This window comes from Strongylocentrotus purpuratus, unplaced genomic scaffold (genome assembly GCF_000002235.5).
Source record: "Strongylocentrotus purpuratus isolate Spur 01 unplaced genomic scaffold, Spur_5.0 spur5_scaffold_18, whole genome shotgun sequence".
Taxonomy (NCBI): domain Eukaryota; kingdom Metazoa; phylum Echinodermata; class Echinoidea; order Camarodonta; family Strongylocentrotidae; genus Strongylocentrotus; species Strongylocentrotus purpuratus.
Genome location: NW_022145603.1, coordinates 21,944,931 through 21,963,683, shown reverse-complemented (window position 1 = coordinate 21,963,683; position 18,753 = coordinate 21,944,931). Strand labels below are relative to the sequence as shown.

The following is an 18,753-nucleotide window of genomic DNA, read 5'->3' as shown; positions in this document are numbered from 1 at the left end:
TTTCATACTGTATCTGTGATATATGACAAGTCCTTTATACATGGAGGGTTATCTTTAACATTTCAATTCAGATCAGCTTTTTAAGGAATTATTCTCGCCAAACATTGTATATTTTTTGTCCACAAAAAATGATGGAATGTATAAATAAATAAACAAATGAAAATAAAATAAAACACAACATCTATCAATATGATAAATGCAGTGCTGGAATAGTGAGATTATTTATGGGGAATGTAAATAGTAATGGGGAAAATTACAATGGCAATAGAGAAAGAAAATGAAGAATAAATGAGCATAATAAAAACAAAAGATAGATGTGATGCGATTCTAATTCATGTAAGGGGGATGTAACCCTATGGTTTGGGAGGTGTTCAGGAATTAACACTCAACTATCAAATCGAGGGGTTAGTGAAACAGAGACGAGACTCTACTTTGGCCATTTTTAGAAAAAGTGGTTGATGTGTCACTGAGCACTTGGGCCTAAAGGAGTTAAGTCTATGTTTCACTAGCCATTGACTTCAATGGGGTGTTGGGTGGAGATAAGTCTTTGTGTTTCCTGGAAAGCCCACATTTTGATATCAAATACTCATTTTTGTAAAATATGAAGTTACGTCTTTGTGTCACTGAACCCTCAAAATGTTACATCAGATATACTGCATGGGACTATGCAGAATGGTTTTGCACATTACACCTGCTTATATATGATATATATATATATATATATATCTTGCTACCATTCAAATAAATTCATATTAACTAGTGTAAAGCTAGGAGTTGCTTTAATATGGAAGTGCAAAAACCAAATGCAGATCCTTGTGTAGAAGATGCAGAGGAATCCAAAAGCTTATTAGCACGTGCTACATCAGATTGAATACATGGGACAACATAAAGCAGTTCTACAATTACACCTGATTCTATGTAGTAGCAGGACTAAGGGGAAAATAATTTACAATACAGTTATGTTTCTTTGTGTGAAACTAGTAGTAGTTTTATTTAGACAGACTACAAAATGCTATTAAGCCAAATATTTGTCAGTGTAAAATAATGTATGTTGTTATAGAGTGTATTCATGTGTTTGGATGGTATGTAGGGATTTGAATATGATGTGATATCTTGTACTGGGACCTGTTTCGCAAAGCCTTTTTTCAATGACAAATGACAAAATACAGTGACAAATCTGCTGATGACCAATCAGAAGCAAGGATTTCACTAGCTTATAACAAAAAACTGTCATTTGTCACTGATGATAAGTTTTGTGAAATGGGGCCCTGATGTATTGGAAATGGTTGCAGGGATTTGACAAATATATCTTGTGTGTTGGGTCTTGAAATGTACAGAGAAGGCAAAGGCACTTTATGGGTACTCCTATATTGGCGCTGTTACCTGTATTTTGTGAAGATTTTACAGTGGAAACTCATTATAACGAGGTCCTTGGGGCTGAGGAAATTACCTTGTTATATCAGGAATCTTGTTATATCAGGGTGAAAAACCATTAGAAAATAAAGAGCTGGGACCAGCAAATTCACCTTGTTATAACAGATACCTCGTTATATCAGACCCCTTTATAATGAGGTTTCTCTGTATGTGAAATTTATTATTAAGTTGTTATTTATCTCAGGTACATGCTCTGTTGTGGATTTCAGGGAAAACATTGTACGTTACGGAGGCAGAAGGAAATTAACACTGTGTTAAACTATGTGTGAGTTAACGCCCTTCTGGCTCCAAACAGGTGATATACAAGCATGCATATGGATTGTTTACTTGTAGTTTTCTTGTAGCGCGATCACAAAGACTTTCGAAAAATCAGTCCAAGCCACTTCCGATAGCTTCGTCCGTCACCTATTCAAACGTGCAAACAATGACCTAGTACCTATAACCCTACAAGATTTATATTGGATGTTCAACAGGGATTTGAAATTGCCCTAGTGTTTATTTTGGAAAGTTTTAGCGATGGTGTTTTATAGAGGTATGTTACCTTGAAGTATCTCTCATGAATTTAGAAACCCCCAGCAAATATATTAATATAAAAATCAAATCAATCACTTCAAAACTTACTGATGTTTTGCAGAATAAATAAGATTAATAATAGTGATAATGATGATTAGAATAATAATGATAATGATGATAATAATGATAATGATAATGATGATAATAATAATAATGATAATGATGATATTATTAATAATAATAATACTAATAATAGTGATAATTACAAGTATTTTCTAAAATCTTTAGCTCCCCTCCCCCAAAATGTTTAGATTGGACTCTCAATTCTTAAAAATTGTTATCACTACCAACTACAACTTCAACTAAATCTTTGAAAAATTTCTCGAAAGCAGCGGTTCAGCTAATGCCGGGTAATGATTATTAGAGCAACTTCCATGGAAAAATGAGTTCTATAAAAAAATCCCACATCATTGTTGTTGTTATCATCTTGTTTTTATTAACAAATTTCACGACACAGAGCCAATGTCTTAGGGATAACTCAACCATTTCTTATGTTCACATGCATGAGTTTGTTTGTGCTTGTTCTGTGTACCCTTTTCGATTTAGGCATGAAATATGTCACCACGGGAATAGACTTCACTGTGCATATTCTCATTCTATTTCTAAGAAGCAAAAATTTGAAACCCAAATTTTATAGCTAGCTCACGTGTTGGTGGGTATCCGGTGAGAAACGAATGTCATTGTAGTTTGCTCAGCATTGTGAGTGTCTGTAAAATGGTACCTGGCATGGCTGGAATGCTCCCCTGGGAGTGGGGAATGTACATACATTGTGTGCAAGCGAGCCAATCCATTGGTACCGGTAATAATATATTTCTGTCAAGTACTCGGAGGCACGATAGATGCATTAAATATTTAGTGCTACATATATATATACCCAGAATATTATTATCGTGATGAGCACATCGCCACACATAATTTTAACACAAAAGCAGCTACTTTAGAAAAATCAACCTACAGCAATTTCAGTAGCCTTGCGCGTCACGATTGAAACATCATGTCTCTGAAACGTACCATTGAAAATAAAGGAGATTTCTAAATTTCATTTGGAGTCTGTTGGGATGCTATTCTGCAAAATATATTTTGTATCAGACAGAAAATAATGGAGTATTTTTTTATTTTTTTTAATTGTTTTTGGTATGCTATTCATTTTTTGAAGTCGATTCAAGAAGCAACTTCCAGAGTATCAAGTTGATTTTTTTCTTCTAAAAAATAGTTGCGATCTTGTTTTTTGTGTTCCATTATATTCCTGAGGAAATGTGCATGAATATTTGTGTTATACCAACTACAGGTAATTGGAAGTTTAGTGAATTGACCGCAAAAAATGAATAGCGTCCCAAAAGATTTCAAACGAAATTTAGAAATCTCCTTTATTTTCTGTCTGATACAATACATAGATGTATCTTGCTGAACAGTCACGGTCCAAAATGACTTCAAATAAAAGAGAAAAAAAGAAAGAAAAAAAAAAACCTTTATATTTTGTCTGGTACAACTTTGCATAATAAGAAATGCTTAACCCAATGTGTTGGCAACAAACATCAAATTGTCTACTATGGCATATGAAATATGCGTTGCCAATTTTAACTGTAAGGTAACATTTCTGAATTACTTTTCAATTATCTTAGTACATGTATTAAGGGTGCTTGGAAGTTTTGGTATTGATAAGGAAAGTTGTTATAAAACAAGAATAATATCTGTATTGAAAAAGGAAAAAGTAAAATATTTTGAACAATTTTGATACGCAATGAAATGTATATGAAAGCTGATAATAAAAGTCTCATTGAACTGAAACCTGATACATTGTCACGTATGTGCGTTTCTGTGTTTGTGTATTTTAAGGTAACGTGGTTTCACATCAAAGTTTTTTTTCTTCACATTTTGCCCATTGCCCAGCAAATCAATTAAACATGAGGTTTCAAATTTACTACTCCTCCAGTATTATTCACAATACCGGTAGCTTTGCATCTATTAAAAAAAAAATTCTGGTAAAAGTTGTGATGAAGCAGATAGTCACCCTTTTTTGAAATTATTGTTTAGGGCTTAAGTTACAATTTTACATATAAGTTCCTGGGCAAAAAAGAAATTATAACAATTGAATAAAATAGTAAATAAATAAGTAAATAGATAGAAAAATGAAATAAATTAATCAATAAATAGAGTAAATAAACAAGATTATACAAATTAAAAATCCAGACTAAAAATGTTTATGTGTTGGTTTCTACTGTGCAGTAAAGCCTGTCTTGGTGGCTAACCTCTCTATAAAGACCATCTGTCCCCCTCTCTGAATGGTGTGTTGTAGAACTGTCTAGAAAGACCCCTTCCTGTTTCCCTTGGGTGGCCTTAGTAGACAGGTTATACTGTATTTTATATCGTCTTGACATTTTTGTCATTTTGTGTTTTTAAAAAAATACAGGGAAAAAAAGTCAGTGACATGACCGATTGGTCCAATTTGAAGTGCCCATACGTATAGGGATTACAACTATCAACATTCTGAACTGTCTTATTGTTTGTCCGATTGCATTCACACTTTCACCAGTCTGCTTCTCAGATTTTTCAGCTTTCTTTCGTACACGTAGTTGTCTGATAAAGTTGGATTTTACTTTAATTCACAAAAACTACACGGAAACCTAAGTGATTGAATACATTTTATGTACTTTTTTTTATTCAAAATACTTTTGTATTATCATAATCATATGTCTTGTAAACAAAATTGATGATGTGAAATATGAAATAAACAAATGTACACAAAATATGTACACAAATATAAATTTCATGCATACTGTGCAAACATAATTTTGCATGAATTTACAATGTCATTTATAAAATGAAAAAATTCTTGCTTTAATTTGATAGTCTTTCATCAATGATCAAAACAGACAGAGAAAGTTGGTCTCAAAGCACAAAATAAAATTGCATACAGACGGTACATAATACACATACATCTACCTGATTTTTATCAGGAAGTTCATGATAATAAAAATAATAAAAACGGTGCTTCTAGAGCTCTTACCAACTAAGTCTCTAAGCCCTTTAACAAACAAAATACAATGATAAACAATTAAATATTTAACAAAACAATTACACTAAATAAACCTACAAATTATGATGTAGAAAAACAACTTTCCTCCTATGAAAGTTAGCGTCCACTCAAATAAAAATGGGAGAAAATGCAAGGGCAACAGAACAGTGAAAATTTGAGGAAAAACTGATAACAACATAGAAAAGTTTATATAGTACACTATTATTAGAGTGGTTAGCCTGCCTACTTCACAAGCCTCTTCATTCTTCATATAAAACTATACATGTATATATATATATATAATGTTTCCTGACAAGATAATGGAATGACCAACATGTTTATGTTGAATAAATTTCACGCTCATGTTTTGGAAGCAAAAAGGAAATTTGAAAGAAATGTTTTGAATGTAGTCTCATGTTGTTCTCTTTGTATCAAAAGATATACATGCATAAGACAATATTGTATTCTATCCAATAGCATATAGCACAAATGACCCCAAATATATATCCACAGATCTTTTCGTTTTGTATCCAAGGATCTTTTACACAAAGAGACGTCCCACTTGGTGCATTTTAGAATACTCCAAGTGATGGAGGTGCTTCATGAATACTTTTGGTTTACCCTTTTAAAAAGAATACTTCCACCTGTGTATGATGGACAGCACCGTCGGGGCATAAATGAATAATGAATACATAACTTTCATGAGCATTTATCCAGTGTTTGTCTCGGTGGGTTTGACAAGCTTGGTGTAAAATGACCTTCATCTGCCCCATACACAGACACAGTAAAACCTGCTTTAGTGACCACCTGTATAGAACAACCACCCGTTTACAAAGACCACATTTTTTGTTTCCCTTGAATATGGTTTCTCGTTGTAACCTGTACTAAAGAAACCTGTAATAAAGACCACCTGCCTAAAAAGACCACTTTTCTTGTCTCCTTTGAGTGGTCTTTATAGACAGGTTTCACAGAAGTATATGTACTGGCTTATAGTGACCCACTTCTGTGGTTCTACTGCTGTTCAGCGGTAGTGCTCCAGTCTCATCGTCATTAAAAAAAGGAGAAGCAAAACATTTACGATCATTTCACTCAAACTTTTCAGCTACCGGTATTTCTTGTCAGATTGCAAACATGAGGGCAGTATTTTGATGAGCAATTCTTTTCAGAGTATATTTCTACTCAATATGCTATGGAGTGACCCAGGGTAGATCATTTCATCCAAACTTTTCAGCTATTCCTTGTCAGATTGCAAACATGAGGGCAGTATTCTGATCAACAATTTTGTTCGGAGTATATTTCTTCTCGATATGCTGATATGCTAAGGAGTGATCCAGGGTACCCAAGCATTTCCATGTAGTTTTGGGTTGCTCTGCGGATCTCCTGCCTGGTTCCTGGGCTCCACTGCTGTTTGACGGTACAGCTCAAGTCTTAGCGTCATTATATCAACAATAGCTGAGGAGGAAAACAATAAGAGATATCACGATGATATTATGGGGATCTGATAATTGCTCTAGGATGGTATTCTAAAATTGATATCTTTAATGTCAGCAAAACAAATAATAATTTTCATTACAAATCAAAAATGTTTGGGGGTACAGCTCAAGTCTTAGCGTCATTATATCAACAATGGCTGAGAAGGAAAACAATAAGAGATATGATAATGAACTTCAGGTATCTGATATTTGCTCTGGGGTGGTATTCTAAAATTGATATCTTGAATGTCATTAAAACAAATAATTTTCATTAAATCCAAATTTGGATTGGTTAATGTCTGTGGAAAGCTGGCTTTGTTCATTTATAGAGACATCTGCACAAGCACTAATGTAGTCCAGAATCTGCCCAGTCCTTTATAATTCCCTACACACTTGATTCAAGCCGTCGAAGATGGCGGTATCAACAAACTCATAATTATGCTCACCAGCCCAGCAGGGCGTCCTAATTTAATGATCACGCCACCATCGGCTGGTAGCAAGTAAGTAGGGAGAGGTAGCGTTGGTACTGGTGGAGATCAAAATTACATAGGCCAGATTCTGGACTAGCACTAATGTTGTGTTTAATTCCTCCTACCAGTAATTTTGTTTTGTTAAGTCAATTAACATTGTTTTTATGATCGGTAGCATCATCATCATCATCATCATCACCATCATCGTCATCATCATCATCATCATCACCACCATCATCATCACCACCACCACCACCATCAACATCAACATCATCATCATCATCATCACCACCACCATCAACATCAACATCATCATCATCATCATCACCACCACCATCACCATCATCATCATCATCATCATCATCATCACCACCACCACCACCACCACCACCACCACCACCACCATCACCATCATCATCATCATCATCATCACCACCACCACCATTATCATCATCATCATCATCACCATCATCATCACCATCATCACCACCACCATCATCATCACCACCATCATCACCACCACCATCATCATCATCATCACCATCATCATCATCATCACCACCATCATCATCATCATCATCATCATCATCACCACCACCACCATCATCATCATCATCATCATCATCACCACCACCATCATCATCACCACCATCATCACCACCACCATCATCATCATCATCACCATCATCATCATCATCACCACCATCATCATCATCATCATCATCAACACCACCACCAACACCATCATCATCATCATCATCATCATCATCACCACCACCACCACCACCACCATCACCACCATCATCATCATCATCATCATCATCATCATCATCATCATCATCATCATATATTCACCTTGGTTCCAGTCTGCTATATTGTTGAATTCACAGGGATCCTCCCTGATGTTATAGAGACAAGGCTGGTGATTCTCATAGTCGCAGTTGGTGGAGGCGTTAGTCTGCTTAGAAGGACAGCTCACCACAAAGGCGTTTGGAACTCGCTTTGTCTCGTTAAAAGTCTCTCCTACACAAATAAAAACATGAGATGTTGATATTTAAGCTAAACAGAGTTAGGGCTGCAGCCCCTTGGTAAAATTAACCCCAAATTAGTGATTTGATTTAGCAAACCACAGAAAAATAGTGGTATTTTGATAAAAAATAAATATATACTGGTAATTGTATCAATCAGCTGCTAAAAAAAGGTATGCAATGAACCTGAAGTGACTTTTCCTGGCATTCTATGGATTAATTGTATTGAATTGAATCGAATTTTATTTATTTTCTTCTGCAACATACTAATCAGATAACATTGCAGCAATACAACATATACAAAATATAACAAATTTTGTAAACGTGTACACAATATAATAATAGTAGAAATGATGACTGATAACACACTACCAAGAATTATATTTTAAGATATATATGCAAGTGAAGGGCGATCACAGTAAGTGCTTGCTTTTATCCTGTGAGTATGAAGAAATAATGACCCTGATTTCTGTTGGTGTTGACATCTTAGAAGTCTATGCGATCGTGTTGTATTGATATCAATAAATAAGTGAATCATTAAAAAAAATGTGTATACCTTCTGGTGGATACCATCCGGAGTAATGCGCAGAGAGAGCGCCGTAGTGTAGTTTATAGTCGCCTATTCTGATGGCCGAGTAGTTGAAGACCGGCTCGATGTTGTGAAGAATTTCATTCCGAGGAGACTTTGCATCACTTCAGAAAAGGGAGATAAAGATAATAGTACGGGGATATATTATGCTTGGGAGGTCCATATGACATCACAACATATTGAGATTGGACAAGAGAGAAAGAGTGAGAGATAGAGTGAGAGAGGAAGAGAGAGAGCAAAGAGTTTGAGGAAGAGCGAGAGGGAGAGCGAATGTTGTGATGTCACAGAAGATACAGGTACATACCGATTGGATGAGAGAGTGAAAGTGGAGGCAGAGAAAGAGAGAAAGAAAGTGAGAGTTGGAGAGAAAGAAAGAAAGAGTTGGAAGAAGAGAAAGGAAGAAGAGAAAGAAAGAAGGAGAGAGAGAGAGAGAGAGAGAGAGATGACAACAGACAGTAAACGTACACTGAACTGCAATGTCCAAATAAAACTAGATGGAATTTTGACTGCGCGCAGTCGAAAATGATGCCTCCGCCATAGAGCAATTTAAACAAGTTTGGAGTTTAAATCTCCAGTGGTTCTTGAGATATCATGATAACAATCTCAATGTATGGAATTTCATAAGTTGACCTCTGTGACCCTTGACCTTTGACCTACGTGCTCCAAAATCTAATCAGATTGTCTTCCTATGGTGATACACACTATCATTAAGTTTGAAGTTTAAATCGTCAGTGGTTCTTGAGATATTATGATAACAATCTCAATGTATGGAATTTCATAAGTTGACCTCTGTGACCCTTGACCTTTGACCTACGTGCTCCAAAATCTAATCAGATCGTCTTCCTATGGTGATACATACTATCCTTAAGTTTGAAGTTTTTACATCTCCAGTGGTTCTTGAGATATCATGATAACAATCTCAATGTATGGAATTTCATAAGTTGACCTCTATGACCCTTGACCTTTGACCTACGTGCTCCAAAATGTGATCAGATTGTTTTCCTATAGTGATACACACTATCACTAAGTTTGAAGTTTAAATCTCCAGTGGTTCTTGAGATATCATGATAACAATCTCAATGTATGGAATTTCATAAGTTGACCTCTGTGACCCTTGACCTTTGACATACGTGCTCCAAAATCTAATCAGATCGTCTTCCTATGGTGATACATACTATCCTTAAGTTTTAAGTTTAAATCTCAAATGGTTCTTGAGATATCGCGCTACCAAACTCAATACAAGGAATTTCATAAGTTGACCTCTGTGACCTGTGACCTTTGACCTACGTACTCCAAAATCTAATCAGATCGTCTTCCTATGGTGATAAATACTATTCCCGAGTCTTAAGTTTAAATCTTAAATGGTTCTTGAGATATTGTGATAACGGTCAAACGGGACGGACGTACAGACGGACAACCCGAAAACATGATGCCTCCGGCACCACCTTTGGTGGCGGAGGCATAAAAATATATTTTCCTCCAAAATCCTGAACCACCCCGGCCCTTACCATTTCGGCCTGAAATTGGTGTTTATTCAAATTATCACAATATTTGACCCTACGCCCCTATCAAAGGGATATGGGGGTCAAGATCCATCTAATGGCATGTATGTACATTCATTGTGGGGAATTAACCTATTAAAAACTAGATGGAATTCGACTGCGCGCAGTCGAAAATGATGCCTCCGTCATAGAGCAATTTTACAAACCGAAACGGAAGAAATTTTTCAAATTCAAGTTCAATTGTAATCCATTAACATGTTCTCAGAATATCGTGATTACAAGCAATTTCTCATAAACATATATGACCCTTTGATCTTTGACCTCATGACCCTAAAATCTACTCAGTTTATTGGCTCTGCAAGATTTCCTGAGTTAAATAGTAATCCATCTGTCAGTTCTAATGAGAATGCATCCACAAGCTATTTTTGCATACAATGAGCCCATGACCTTTGATCTTATGAACCATTCATTGGCTCTGCAAGATACATAAATGATCTAAGTTTGGCAGGAATCCATCAATCTGTTCTAATGATAATACGATCACAAGCTATTTTTGCATACATAATGAGCCGCATGACCTTGACCTTTACCTCATGACCCCAAAATCTAATCAGTTCATCAGCTCTGCAAGTAACATACATGACCAAAGTTTGGCAGGAGTCCATCAATCGGTTGTTCAGATAACGCGATCACGAGCTGTTTTTGCATACATAATGTGCGCTGTGACCTTTGACCTCGTGACCCCAAAATCTAATCAGTTCATTGGATTTGCAAGATACATACATGACCAAAGTTTGGCAGGAATCCATCAATCGGTTGTTCAGATAACGCGATCACAAGCTGTTTTTGCATACATAATGAGCCCTGTGACCTTTGACCTTTGGCCTCGTGACCCCAAAATCTAATCAGTTCATCAGCTCTGCAAGATACATACATGACCAAAGTTTGGCAGGAATCCATCAATCGGTTGTTCAGATAACGCGATCACAAGCTGTTTTTGCATACATAATGAGCCCTGTGACCTTTGACCTTTGACCTACGTGCTCCAAAATGTAATCAGATTGTTTTCCTATAGTGATACACACTATCACTAAGTTTGAAGATTAAATCTCCAGTGGTTCTTGAGATATCATGATAACAATCTCAATGTATGGAATTTCATAAGTTGACCTCTGAGACCCTTGACCTTTGACATACGTGCTCCAAAATCTAATCAGATCGTCTTCCTATGGTGATACATACTATCCTTAAGTTTTAAGTTTAAATCTCAAATGGTTCTTGAGATATCGCGCTAACAAACTCAATATAAGGAATTTCATAAGTTGACCTCTGTGACCTGTGACCTTTGACCTACGTACTCCAAAATCTAATCAGATCGTCTTCCTATGGTGATAAATACTATTCCCGAGTCTTAAGTTTAAATCTTAAATGGTTTTTGAGATATTGTGATAACGGTCAAACGTTACGGACGTACGGACGGACAACCCGAAAAACATGATGCCTCCGGCACCACCTTCGGTGGCGGAGGCATAAAAATATATTTCCTCCAAAATCCTGAACCACCCCGGCCCTTACCATTTCGGCCTGAAATTGGTGTTTATTCAAATTATCACAATATTTGACCCTACGCCCCTATCAAAGGGATATGGGGGTCAAGATCCATCTAATGGCATGTATGGACATTCATTGTGGGGAATTAACCTATTAAAAAAAATATATATTTTCCTCCAAAATGTTGAACCACCCCGGACCTTCTAATTTCGGCCCGAAAGTTGTGATAATTCAAATTTTTACAATATTTGCCACTACGCCCCTTTCAAAGGGATATGGGGGTCAGAATCGATTTAACTGCATGTAGGTACATTCATTATGGGGAAACTAGCCTATTAAAAAAAAAAATATTTTCCTCCAAAATCCTGAACCACCCCGGCCCTTACCATTTCGGCCTGAAATTGGTGTTTATTCAAATTATCACAATATTTGCTCCTACGCCCCTTTCAAAGGGATTAGGGGTCAGGATCCATCTAATGGCATGTATGTACATTCATTGTGGGGAAACTAACCTATTCAAAAAAAATAATATTTTCCTCCAAAATGCTGAACCACCCCGGCCCTTACCATTTCGGCCTGAAATTGGTGTTTATTCAAATTATCACAATATTTGCCCCTACGCCCCTTTCAAAGGGATATGGGGGTCAGGATCCATCTAATGGCATTTATGTACATTCATTGTGGGGAAACTAGCCTATTAAAAAAATATAATATTTTCCTCCAAAATCCTGATCCACCCCGGCCCTTACCATTTCGGCCTGAAATTGGTGTTTATTCAAATTATCACAATATTTGCCCCTACGCCCCTTTCAAAGGGATATGGGGGTCAAGATCCATCTAATGGCATGTATGTAAATTCATTGTGGGGAAACTAGCCTATTCAAAAAATATAATATTTTCCTCCAAAATGCTGAACCACCCCGGACCTTCTAATTTCGGCCCGAAAGTAGTGTTTATTCAAATTATCACAATATTTGCCCCTACGCCCCTTTCAAAGGGATATGGGAGTCAGGATCAACCTAATGGCATGTATGGACATTCATTGTGGGGTAACTAGCCTAATCAAAAAATTTAATTTTTTCCTTCAAAATGCTGAACCACCCCGGCCCTTACAATTTCGGCCTGAAATTGGTGTTTATTCAAATTATCACAATATTTGCCCCTACGCCCATTTCAAAGGGATTAGGGGTCAGGATCCATCTAATGGCATGTATGGACATTCATTGTAGGGAAACTAACCTATTCAAAAAAAATAATATTTTCCTCCAAAATGCTGAACCACCCCGGCCCTTACCATTTCGGTCCGAAAGTTGTGATAATTTAAATTTTTACAATATTTGCATCTTCGCCCCTTTCAAAGGAAAATGGGAGTCAGGATCAACCTAATGGCATGTATGTACATTCATTGTGGGGAAACTAGCCTATTCACAAAATATAATATTTTCCTCCAAAATGCTGAACCACCTCGGCCCTTACCATTTTGGCCTGAAATTGGTGTTTATTCAAATTATCACAATATTTGCCCCTATGCCCCTTTCAAAGGGATATGGGGGTTAAGATCCATCTAATGGCATTTATGTACATTCATTGTGGGGAAACTAGCCTATTAAAAATAATATAATATTTTCCTTCAAAATGCTGAACCACCCCGGCCGGCCCTTACAATTTCGGCACGAAAGTTGTGATAATTCAAATTTTTACAATATTTGCCCCTTCGCCCCTTTCAAAGGGATATGGGGGTCAGGATCCATCTAATGGCATGTATGTACATTCATTGTGAGGAAACTAACCTATTAAAAAAAATTCATAATTTCCTCCAAAATGCTTAACCACCTCGGACCTTCTAATTTCGGCCCGAAAGTTGTGATAATTCAAATTTTTACAATATTTGCCCCTACGCCCCTTTCAAAGGGATATGGGGGTCAGGATCCATCTAATGGCATGTATGTACATTTATTTTGGGGAAACTAGCCTATTAAAAAAAATATATATATTTTCCTCCAAAATGCTGAACCACCCCGGCCCTTACCATTTCGGCCTGAAATTGGCGTTTATTCAAATTATCACAATATTTGCCCCTACGCCCATTTCAAAGGGATTAGGGGTCAGGATCCATCTAATGGCATGTATGGACATTCATTGTGGGGAAACTAACCTATTCAAAAAAAATAATATTTTCCTCCAAAATGCTGAACCACCCTGGCCCTTACCATTTCGGCCCGAAAGTTGTGATAATTCAAATTTTTACAATATTTGCATCTTCGCCCCTTTCAAAGGGATATGGGGGTCAGGATCAACCTAATGGCATGTATGTACATTCATTGTGGGGAAACTAGCCTATTCACAAAATATAATATTTTCCTCCAAAATGCTGAACCACCTCGGCCCTTACCATTTTGGCCTGAAATTGGTGTTTATTCAAATTATCACAATATTTGCCCCTATGCCCCTTTCAAAGGGATATGGGGGTCAAGATCCATCTAATGGCATTTATGTACATTCATTGTGGGGAAACTAGCCTATTAAAAATAATATAATATTTTCCTCCAAAATGCTGAACCACCCCGGCCCTTACCATTTCGGCCTGAAATTGGTGTTTATTCAAATTATCACAATATTTGCCCCTACGCCCCTTTCAAAGGGATTAGGGGTCAGGATCCATCTAATGGCATGTATGGACATTCATTGTAGGGAAACTAACCTATTCAAAAAAAATAATATTTTCCTCCAAAATGCTGAACCACCTTGGCCCTTACAATTTCGGCCTGAAATTGGTGTTTATTCAAATTATCACAATATTTGCCCCTACGCCCCTTTCAAAGGGATATGGGGGTCAGGATCCATCTAATGGCATGTATGTACATTCATTGTGGGGAAACTAGCCTATTAAAAAAAAAAAATATTTTCCTCCAAAATGCTGAACCACCCCGGCCGGCCCTTAAAATTTCGGCACGAAAGTTGTGATAATTCAAATTTTTACAATATTTGCCCCTTCGCCCCTTTCAAAGGGATATGGGGTCAGGATCCATCTAATGGCATTTATGTACATTCATTGTGGGGAAACTAGCCTATTAAAAAAATATAATATTTTCCTCCGAAATGCTGAACCACCCCGGCCCTTACCATTTCGGCCTCAAATTGGTGTTTATTTAAATTATCACAATATTTGCCTCTATGCCCCTTTCAAAGGGATATGGGGGTCAGGATTCATCTAATGGCACGTATGTACATTCATTGTGGGGTAACTAGCCTAATAAAAAAAATATATATTTTCCTCCAAAATGCTGAACCACCCCGGCCCTTACAATTTCGGCACGAAAGTTGTGATTCAAATTATCACAATATTTGCCCCTACGCCCCTTTCAAAGGGATATGGGGGTCAAGATCCATCTAATGGCATGTATGGACATTCATTGTGGGGAAACTAGCCTATTAAAAAAATATAATATTTTCCTCCAAAATGCTGAACCACCCCGGCCCTTACCATTTCGGCCTGAAATTGGTGTTTATTCAAATTATCACAATATTTGCCCCTACGCCCCTTTCAAAGGGATTAGGGGTCAGGATCCATCTAATGGCATGTATGGACATTCATTGTAGGGAAACTAACCTATTCAAAAAAAATAATATTTTCCTCCAAAATGCTGAACCACAATGGCCTTAACAATTTCGGCCTGAAATTGGTGTTTATTCAAATTATCACAATATTTGCCCCTACGCCCCTTTCAAAGGGATATGGGGGTCAGGATCCATCTAATGGCATGTATGTACATTCATTGTGGGGAAACTAGCCTATTAAAAAAAAAAATATTTTCCTCCAAAATGCTGAACCACCCCGGCCGGCCCTTACAATTTCGGCACGAAAGTTGTGATAATTCAAATTTTTACAATATTTGCCGCTTCGCCCCTTTCAAAGGGATATGGGGGTCAGGATCCATCTAATGGCATGTATGTACATTCATTGTGAGGAAACTAACCAGTTAAAAAAAATATATATTTTCCTCCAAAATGCTGAACCACCCCGGACCTTCTAATTTCGGCCCGAAAGTTGTGATAATTCAAATTTTTACAATATTTGCCCCTACGCCCCTTTCAAAGGGATATGGGGGTCAGGATCCATCTAATGGCATGTATGTACATTTATTTTGGGGAAACTAGCCTATTAAAAAAAATATATATAGTTTCCTCCAAAATGCTGAACCCCCCCGGCCCTTACCATTTCGGCCTGAAATTGGTGTTTATTCAAATTATCACAATATTTGCCCCTACGCCCATTTCAAAGGGATTAGGGGTCAGGATCCATCTAATGGCATGTATGGACATTCATTGTGGGGAAACTAACCTATTCAAAAAAAATAATATTTTCCTCCAAAACGCTGAACCATCCCGGCCCTTACCATTTCGGCCCGAAAGTTGTGATAATTCAAATTTTTACAATATTTGCATCTTCGCCCCTTTCAAAGGGATATGGGAGTCAGAATCAACCTAATGGCATGTAAGTACATTCATTGTGGGAAAACTAGCCTATTCACAAAATATAATATTTTCCTCCAAAATGCTGAACCACCCCGGCCCTACCCATTTTGGCCTGAAATTGGTGTTTATTCAAATTATCACAATATTTGCCCCTATGCCCCTTTCAAAGGGATATGGGGGTCAAGATCCATCTAATGGCATGTATGTATATTTATTGTGGGGAAACTAGCCTATTAAAAAAAATATATATTTTCCTCCAAAATCCTGAACCACCCCGGCCCTTACCATTTCGGCCTGAAATTGGTGTTTATTCAAATTATCACAATATTTGCCCCTACGCCCCTTTCAAAGGGATATGGGGGTCAAGATCCATCTAATGGCATGTATGGACATTCATTGTGGGGAAACTAACCTATTAAAAAAAATATATATTTTCCTCCAAAATGCTGAACCACCCCGGACCTTCTAATTTCGGCCCGAAAGTTGTGATAATTCAAATTTTTACAATAATTGCTCTACGCCCCTTTCAAAGGGATATGGGGGTCAGGATTCATCTAATGGCATGTATGTACATTCATTGTGAGGAAACTAACCCATTAAAAAAAATATATATTTTCCTCCAAAATGCTGAACCACCCCGGCCCTTACCATTTCGGCCTGAAATTGGTGTTTATTCAAATTATCACAATATTTGCCCCTACGCCCCTTTCAAAGGGATTAGGGGTCAGGATCCATCTAATGGCATGTATGGACATTCATTGTGGGGAAACTAACCTATTAAAAAAAAAAAATATTTTCCTCCAAAATGCTGAACCACCCTGGCCCTTACCATTTCGGCCCGAAAGTTGTGATAATTCAAATTTTTACAATATTTGCATCTTCGCCCCTTTCAAAGGGATATGGGGGTCAGGATCCATCTAATGGCATGTATGTACATTATTGTGGGGAAACTAGCCTATGAAAAAAAATTATATTTTTCTCCAAAATGCTGAACCACCCCGGCCCTTACAATTTCGGCACGAAAGTTGTGATAGTTCAAATTTTTACAATATTTGCCCCTTTCGCCCCTTTCAAAGGGATATGGGGGTCAGGATTCATCTAATGGCATGTATGTACATTCATTGTGAGGAAACTAACCCATTAAAAAAAATATAATATTTTCCTCCAAAATGCTGAACCACCCGGCCCTTACAATTTCGGCACGAAAGTTGTGATAATTCAAATTATCACAATATTTGCCCCTACGCCCCTTTCAAAGGGATATGGGGGTCAGGATATATCTAATGGCATTCATGTACATTCATTGTGGGGAAACTAGCCTATTAAAAAAATATGATATTTTCCTCCAAAATGCTGAACCACCCCGGCCCTTACCATTTCGGCCTGAAATTGGTGTTTATTCAAATTATCACAATATTTGCCCCTACGCCCCTTTCAAAGGGATTAGGGGTCAGGATCCATCTAATGGCATGTATGGACATTCATTGTGGGGAAACTAACCTATTCAAAAAAAAAAATATTTTCCTCCAAAATGCTGAACCATCCCGGCCCTTACCATTTCGGTCCGAAAGTTGTGATAATTTAAATTTTTACAATATTTGCATCTTCGCCCCTTTAGAAGGAAAATGGGAGTCAGGATCAACCTAATGGCATGTATGTACATTCATTGTGGGGAAACTAGCCTATTCACAAAATATAATATTTTCCTCCAAAATGCTGAACCACCCCGGCCCTTACCATTTTGGCCTGAAATTGGTGTTTATTCAAATTATCACAATATTTGCCCCTATGCCCCTTTCAAAGGGATATGGGGGTCAAGATCCATCTAATGGCATTTATGTACATTCATTGTGGGGAAACTAGCCTATTAAAAATAATATAATATTTTCCTCCAAAATGCTGAACCACCCCGGCCCTTACCATTTCGGCCTGAAATTGGTGTTCATTCAAATTATCGCAATATTTGCCCCTACGCCCCTTTCAAAGGGATTAGGGGTCAGGATCAACCTAATGGCATGTATGTACATTCATTGTGGGGAAACTAGCCTATTCACAAAATATAATATTTTCCTCCAAAATGCTAAACCACCCCGGCCCTTACCATTTTGGCCTGAAATTGGTGTTTATTCAAATTATCACAATATTTGCCCCTATGCCCCTTTCAAAGGGATATGGGGGTCAAGATCCATCTAATGGCATGTAGGTACATTCATTGTGGGGAAACTAGCCTATTAAAAAAATATATATTTTCCTCCAAAATCCTGAACCACCCCGGCCCTTACCACTTCGGCCTGAAATTGGTGTTTATTCAAATTATCACAATATTTGCCCCTACGCCCCTTTCAAAGGGATATGGGGGTCAGGATTCATCTAATGGCATGTATGTACATTCATTGTGGGGAAACTAGCCTATTCACAAAATATAATATTTTCCTCCAAAATGCTAAACCACCCCGGCCCTTACCATTTTGGCCTGAAATTGGTGTTTATTCAAATTATCACAATATTTGCCCCTATGCCCCTTTCAAAGGGATATGGGGGTCAAGATCCATCTAATGGCATGTAGGTACATTCATTGTGGGGAAACTAGCCTATTAAAAAAATATATATTTTCCTCCAAAATCCTGAACCACCCCGGCCCT

General features: G+C 37.3%; 1 non-coding gene across 1 annotated transcript; it reads right to left on the bottom strand.

Annotated features, from left to right (window-relative positions):
- Nucleotides 1-5,900: 5,900 nt before the first annotated feature.
- LOC587034 lies at nt 5,901-8,905 on the bottom strand. Its single transcript, XR_004064753.1, has 3 exons — nt 8,550-8,905; nt 7,821-7,988; nt 5,901-6,475 (listed from the first exon to the last, which is right to left on the bottom strand). It is a non-coding gene; the product is annotated as an uncharacterized LOC587034 (transcript).
- Between the last annotated feature and the right edge of the window lie 9,848 nt (nt 8,906-18,753).